This window comes from Neophocaena asiaeorientalis, unplaced genomic scaffold (assembly GCF_003031525.2).
Source record: "Neophocaena asiaeorientalis asiaeorientalis breed wild unplaced genomic scaffold, Neophocaena_asiaeorientalis_V1.1 scaffold523, whole genome shotgun sequence".
NCBI lineage: Eukaryota > Metazoa > Chordata > Mammalia > Artiodactyla > Phocoenidae > Neophocaena > Neophocaena asiaeorientalis.
Genome location: NW_020175436.1, coordinates 1,382,408 through 1,390,183, shown reverse-complemented (window position 1 = coordinate 1,390,183; position 7,776 = coordinate 1,382,408). Strand labels below are relative to the sequence as shown.

The 7,776-nt window shown below is 42.6% G+C and overlaps 1 pseudogene; it reads left to right on the top strand.

The window, feature by feature from the left end:
- The first annotated feature begins 247 nt into the window (after window positions 1-247).
- On the top strand, window positions 248-1,268 carry LOC112415013 (uncharacterized protein C18orf25 homolog; annotated as a pseudogene).
- Window positions 1,269-7,776: the final 6,508 nt, after the last annotated feature.

Here is a 7,776-nt window from a genome sequence, read left to right as displayed (position 1 = left end):
CATCCAGAAACTTGAATGGGATGTTGATACCACTGCATGAGAGAAGCACAGTCAAATCTCCCTGAGCCGAGCTGTTGGCATCTGCGAAAAGGTGGGGAGAGAAGGGAGTGGACTCCCTCCTGGAGTGACTCAAGGATTCAAACACCACGAGCTTCATTCGGGAAGGCTTCAGGAGGGGTTGCTTTCCCGTTGCATCTTTGACGTAGTTTCCTAGACTCTGCTCCATGATTTAACTTGAAAGTCTGACATGAAGATGGAGGAAGCAGTGGGAAAAGTTGAAGAACTCATTGTGTCTGAAGTCCCACCAAAAACATCTGAACAAGAGTCAGCTAAGGAGGAAGAGGGATCTGTGGAACTGGAATCTCAGTTTCTGAAAGATGGTGTGGTGGATTCTACAGTTCTTTCTTCAATGCCCTGCTTGTTGATGGAACTGAGAAGGGACTCTTTGGAGTCTCAGCATCCACGGAGGGTGACAAACCGACAACTGGCCGAGTCTATGAGGGAGACTCCTCTAACCACTGCATGCTTTCCACTTCCTCTACTGGTCACCTGGCCGATTCAGATACACTGTCTTCTGCAGAGGAGAATGAACCCTCCCAGCCAGAAACAGCGGTAGAAGGAGATCCTTCCGGAGTGTCTGGTGCCACAGTTGGGCGCAAGTCTCACCGGTCCTGATCTGAAAGTGAAACATCCACCATGGCTGCCAAGAAAACCGGACAATCCAGTGATAAACAGAATGGCCCAGTTGCCAAGGTTAAAGGTCATCGGACCCAAAAGCACAAGGAGAGAATCAGGCTACTGAGGCAGAAACGGGAGGCTGCTGCACGAAAGAAATATAACCTGTTGCAGGACAGTAGTACCAGTGATAGTGACCTGACTTGTGACTCAAGCACGAGCTCATCGGACGATGCTGAAGAGGTTTCAGGGATCGCTGCAGAGATACCAGGTCATTTGGAGCCAAGATTCCTAGCAAGTGACAGAACCTCTCCCCTTCATTGCACCACTCAATGAAGAAATTAATACCGCCTCTTCACATAGTGAAGTGGAGATCGTGAGAGTCCAGCAACATGCAAGGTGGGTTCATCCTCAAGGAGGTGTGACTCAGAGTGTTTCTTCATGGAAGCACGGCTCTGGCATGCAGTATGTTAGCACCCGGCAAACACAGTCATGCATGGACTGCTGCGACTCCCCAGCAGACTTGGGCGTCACCTGCAGAAGTTGTTGACCTTACATTGGATGAGGATAGCAGATGTAAATGCCTACTGTAATGCAGTGTCACTGTGTTTCCTCTGCACTGTTCTCTTCCACTTACTTCTCTTCCTCTTTGTGACATGGAAGCTCATTGTCATAGCTTCAGCCTCAGAAGCTGTTTGTGGCATTTGTATAATCAAAACTCATGGAAAATTGCTCCCTTCCCCCCCTCTTTTTTTTTAAGTTAGAAGAAGTCACTTAGGAAAGTAACATCACAGAGAAAAGAATTTCTTCTTTCCCTCAGTAGGAATCTGAGAATGATGAATTTTATTAGACAACTTCATTTTACTTGGTGACTTTCAATCTTAGGAAACTGCCTTCCTTTTAGAATGATATTTTAATTACCAGGTGAAATGGATTTCAGTTTTTGAATCTTGTATTTATTTTTCTGTGTAATAAAATTAATACGTAGACTTGAAAAGAAAAGCCAATATTTGATTACCTACCATTACACTACCAGGCAGCATTCTAAGCATTTACAGGTATTAGTTCATTAAATCCTTTCAACCACACAGGTACTTCATCTGTAAAATGTACTCCATTTTACAGATGAAGCACCTGAGGCCCCAAGATTTAATAACTTGCCTAAAGCCACACAGCTAGTAAGTAGGGAGCCCAAATCCCACCTCAGCCTGCCTGGCTCCAGAGCCCGTGCTCTTCTCCATTCTGCCATGCTTCCCCCAAAAGAGGGGAGAGGTGTCCGGGCAGGCAAATTGAATAGATCCTATAGGAAGGCTCTTCCCTGTCTGGGACTTGTCCTCTTCCCTCAGGGTCAGCTATTTCCACTCTTCCTTCCAATCATTTCTCCTACCCCCGCCCCCCAAGATTTCACAGAATCTCCCTCTGTGTGGTGTCCTCACACTCCTTTTACTAACTCACTGTTATAGATTAAAAGAAGAAAATCAGCAACAACAATGCCAACAGAAACACAAACAACCCAAGCAGAAGGCCAGCTCTCCAGTGTCTCTGGATTAATGCAGCTTCTCAGGTTTCAGCGGGGACAAATATCTGATGGGCAAACACCTGTCTGGCAGGTGACGACATCTCTCTCCCAGGGTGTGCTGGCTCAGGCTGGGATGGAATGCTGCTATTTTCTTCTTGACCTTGAGGTAACCCATGCAAAGCACAGTCAGCACCTCATGAAAGGCTGGTGAAATCTCTCTGTCTCTCCCCACTGACTTTGCTTAGCTTGGGTGCCAGCACAGTGCAGTTTCAAAATCAGCATTAAGCATTTGCCAAGCATTGCCTGGGGTCAACTGTTCGTTGAAAGCAATGAAGGTATTCACCTTCACGTAAGAGTCACAAAATTTTCTTCCAGGAGCTCTCTATAGGTAGAGGAAGGAGGGAGAAGGAAGGAGTCCAGAATGACCTTTAGCCTTCTCAGAGCTCCCTTGCCGGAGGATTGGAGCTGGGAGGAGGCTGTAAGAGGGGGAAGAGGATGGACAGCCAAGGAGGAAAGAACGGTATAGGGGAGCATTCAGTCAGGGCAGGACTGGCTGAAGATACCATCAAAGCCCTACTAATTCTGATTTTTCTATTCTCCCCTTTCTCTGCCATAGGCTCTTCATTGCCATGTTTTCTCAGCTGACAATCTGGCCACAAAGTCAAATCCATAGTCTGACAGTGGAAGAGAATAGAATACTTTTGTTTGGGCATCTTTTGGAAATAGGGGGTATATTCTTGCCATGCTTCTGACTCTCCTGTTCATGCTTCCTCTACTCTCTTCACACGTGGGATGAGGTGTGTGTCGATTATTTATGGTTTTCACTATAGATGTGGATTTGGCATCAGCTAAAATGTGCCCACTGAAGAGGTCCTTATAGAAAGAGGTTTCTCATACCTCAAAATATAGGCTGAAATAAGCATCACATTGTTGCATCACAGACCCATCTAGTTGCTTTATATTATAACTGAAGCATTATTTCCCTGACAAGAATGCATGCTGTTAGACTCTAAATCCCATCTTAAATGATTTTAGCCAACATTTAGCCAATAATCCCTTTTTATTATATTGGCAGTATTTCCTTTTTAAGGAAAGAATAAAAAGTCCTCAAGAATCATTTGACTATGCGAAAGGCAATGTGAGGGCACATTGATTTTTATTCCCTGCCATCAAGGTAAATTTATCTCTGTCCTGATTATAAGCCATTTAAAAAGTGTGGTACAGCCAGGCTGAAGGTTAGAAATGCCTGATGTAAGCAGATTTTTAAAAATATATATATTCATGTTTATCAAAGTGATATATGTACATACTTTCAGTCAAATGTGGTATAATATTTATAATGACAAATAGCTACCCTTTTCCATCCCAGATTTTTACTTCCTAGAGGTAACCACTGTACATTCTTTTCTCTTGCTAGTTACTTTGATTTTTCTACATAGGTACTTAAATTACTGTTTCTTGACTTTTTGGTTTTGTATCTTATCAGTATTACCTGGTGGCTTCTCACTATGGAAGCCAAGAATTTAGCATTCTTACTTTGTTTCACGTATGTATCATCACAGAATTCTCTTTTCTTGGTTATATTCCTACCAAGTGTGCGCAGTATTGTCTGTATGCAAATAAATATTGTTCCCTGATGAGCCAAGTAGTTTATTATGTTTGCATTTCTGTGTCAACCTCTAATTTCCCAAAGTACATTTCCTCAGATGTTTCTTTTCTGGGGCTTCCTTAGAATTTCTTGTTGTTTGCACATCAAAATACCCACCAATCAATTTTCCACATAATCAAACTAATCCCCCACCATCCCTCCTGGATCCCTCTGTGCCTGTTTCTAATCTCGACCAGGTTTGCACTCTCAGCCACTGCCCAGCTGTAATTCTGGGAACACTCTTTGCAATTCCCCTGGACATTCCCATTGCCCCATCCCCTGCGTTGGATCCCTTACTGTCTCTATTCCTTGTTTTATCATTTAAGATGATGCTTGCTGCTCTAATAAACATACCTCAAAAGTTGTTGGCTTAAAGTAATAGAAGTTTATTTTGAGGACTTCGCTGGTGGTCCAGTGGTTAAGACTCTGTGCTTCCAATGTGGGGGGCATGGGTTTGATCCCTGGTTGGGGAACTAAGATCCCACATGCTGTGTGGTGTGGCCAGAATAAATAAATGAAGTCTTTCATGTAAAATAATAATTTAAAAAAAGATGGTAAATTAAAAAAAAAAGAGTACACAGACTCTCTTTGTCTTGTGATTTTGCTGTCCTTTAGGGTCTTTACGTATTTTGCTTCCAGCCTGTAGGCAGAGGAGAGAGGATTGCCTGTAGGAGATTTTGTTCCTTTGGCCAGAGCCCAGTCATATACCAGCACCTAATGGCAAGCAAGGCTGAGAGATGTAGTCTGTGTGTCCAGGAGAAAGAAGTGGTGGTGAAGAAGCGATAGTTGAAGAGATATTAGCTGAGAATTTTCCACAATTAATGAAAGACGTGAATCTTCAAATTGAAAATGTTTGGAATTCTGAATCCTACACAAAACAAATAAAAATAAATCCACACTTAGACTCATTATAGTGAAAATGAAGGTCGTTTTTATTAGTTTTATGACTCACAGCCTCCCTTTTCTTTTTTCTATGCTTGATATTCAATTTTGGTTCATGACTCAGTTGCCTGTAATATATCCTTAAGTCATTTTCTTTTTCTTTCAAGAGTGGTATCCTTTATATGACTTGGAGTCTGAAAATGGCAGTTGCCTTCACATATTAAGTGGCAACTTGGTTGATGGTATCATTTTTGTTCTCAAATCTATAGACCAGTGGTTCCCTACAGGGGACGAGTACCCTCCCCCTACCCCTGGGGACACTTGACAATGTTTGGAGACAGTTTTGGTTGTTATAATTGGGAGGCAATGTTCCTGATATCTAGAGGGTAGAGACCAGGTGCGCTGCTAAACATCCCAGGATGTACAGGACACCCCCTCCCCATTGGCCCCAAATGCCCATAGTGCTGAAGTCGAGAAACACTGCTCTAGACATTGCCTCATTGCTGTCACTGTCTTAATGACAGTTAACAATGTGGAGATGTCTGAGGTCAATCTGGCTTTTAAAAAACAATTATAGCGGTGTTGATAGAATTTGTGAGATTTTAGAAAGTTTACACTCGAAATGTAACAATTTCATAAGGTTAAGTCTAAATGTAGTTTTTTTTGTTTTTTTTTTTTCGGTACGCGGGCCTCTCACTGCTGTGGCCTCTCCCGTTGCGGAGCACAGGCACCGGACGCGCAGGCTCAGCGGCCATGGCTCACGGGCCCAGCCGCTCCAACGGCATGTGGGATCTTCCCGGACCGGGGCACGAACCCGCGTCCCTTGCACCGGCAGGCGGACTCTCAACCACTGCGCCACCAGGGAAGCCCTAAATGTAGTTTTTTAACCTGGCAGATTCAAGGTTTTCCTTGGCACAGGAGAGATTCAGTGGTTGATTCCCACCACTGATGAAGAAGATCCCTGATGAAAACCTGCAAATTGGTCTGATGCTTAATCATTGGCCTACAGCACTCTTTCATCAGTGTTGTTCTCACACATCTCATTGGACACCCCAGTCTTGTTTGCTTCCAGAATTAGAACTTTAATTCATGTAACAAACATTAACAAATGACTACTGTGTGTCAGGAACAGTTCTAGACTTTGAGGATGCAGCAGTGAAGGAAAGAGGAGAAAAAAAGCCCTGCTATCACAGCGTTTATATCCTTTGGTTTTGGGAAAATGTGCCTGGACTAAGTGACTTTTCCGAGCCAACCTCGAAGCTAGACCATTTTCCACCACTATTGCTCCATTTGGTTCAGATTTTTTCATCTCTCTGTTAGTCCAGAGTTGCTGAGATCTCAGCCTGCCTTGCCAAAGTAAATAAGTAAAACGCAACACACATATAAAGAGAGGCATTATTGGAAATTATTTGTCTAAAGCTGGGCTGGGGCTGCGTGGATTAGGACCGCGGTTAGAACTCTAGTGCAGACAAGTCTACCTCGTGTCCTCAAATAGGGATGTCGGGGTCTTGATCAATGGGTTGCAAGATGATGATAAGCCCCCAGGAGGGTTGCAGTTTCACAGTTTAGGACACAGTTCGTGGTTTCTGGTTTTAGTCTACTTAGTTCAGAAAACATAGTGAGGCAACACGGAGGTTTTAGCAAAGTTCTTCATTCTCTCTTGGTTCTTCAGGGCCAGAAAATCCCCTTCCAGGTACTCTGTCCTCTTATTTCCAGGTATCCTTAGCCACCCAAAAATTCGACCTTCTAGGCAACAGCAGTCCTAATAAGCCTAAAAGGACATAGGTAAACACGTTTATCAGACTAGAATACATATATAGCATATTCAACAAATTTATATTTGGGTGGCTGACTTTCAGAGTCTCAAGCTGTGAGCTTATCTTCTAGGAGAGTTTCTGCACATACACAAACTTTATAAAGTTACCGGTGAATACGTCACCCAGCTCAGCCGGGTTTCCCTTCCCTACACTTCTCAGCTGCCCTTCTATGGGAGGGAATTATCTTCGTCAAATAAATACTATCTCTCGAGGACACATGGCAAAGCAATACATTTTAAATGGTGCTTGACCAAGTCCCTAAAACCTACCTTTATAGGTTTATAGACCACATACCGTCTCTTTATGAAGTACAAGGCCAATACTTTGAATTCGGCATGATGAACTGAAATCTCCTGCTTTCAGAGGAAAAATTCATAGAGAAAGCAAAAGTACACACTGGTGATGTCATCTGTCTGTATGGCTCAGAAAGGTTCATTTAATGTTAATACGGGGGTCTCTTGCTATAAGAACAGGTCCAGGAAGAAGGTGAATGAGTTATTAGCACAACAGGGAAATTTAGGAACAAACTAAAGATCAAAGATCTTCTCGTGCTTTTCTTATTCCCAGCACCCGACCTTGGGACCAGATGTTACCGATCCCGCCACCCAGCTAGTAGGAGCCTTTCTAGGGAAGACTCTTGGGGTGATAAGGTAAGGTACAGGAAGGGATAAAAAGGTAAATATCTTATTTAAGATTTTGCATCTATGAATATAACTGAGATTTCTGTAAAATTTACTTTTCTATAATCATGCATTTTGGGCATAGAACTACCTTATCAATTAGCGCTTAAAATTAGTTGGGTAGATGTTTTTTTCTTGTGTCTGAAGCAGTTTAATAAGAGATGGATTATTTATCTGTTCCTTGAAGGGTTTGGATAAAATAATTTATAAGCCCATCTGGGCCTGATGTCTGGTGGGTGGATGAGTGTGGGGCAGACTTGAGCAATGATTGAATTTTTTAAAAGGTTGTTGATTTACTCATGTTTCCTATCCATCACTGAGTCAATTTAAATTTTTTTATATTTCAGAAAAAATCCATCCCATCTAACTTTAAAATTTCGTGGTATAAATTTATTGTTAATATCTCAAACTATGATCTCATTTTCGTTCTTGATATATTTTTGTGTCTTTTCTCTGCTTTTCTTGACTAGTCTTATCTATTTTATTAGTTTGTTCTCTATGTACTGACTTTTGGTCTTGGTGACTGCCCTGCAAGGTGAATCCCCTGTAGATTCC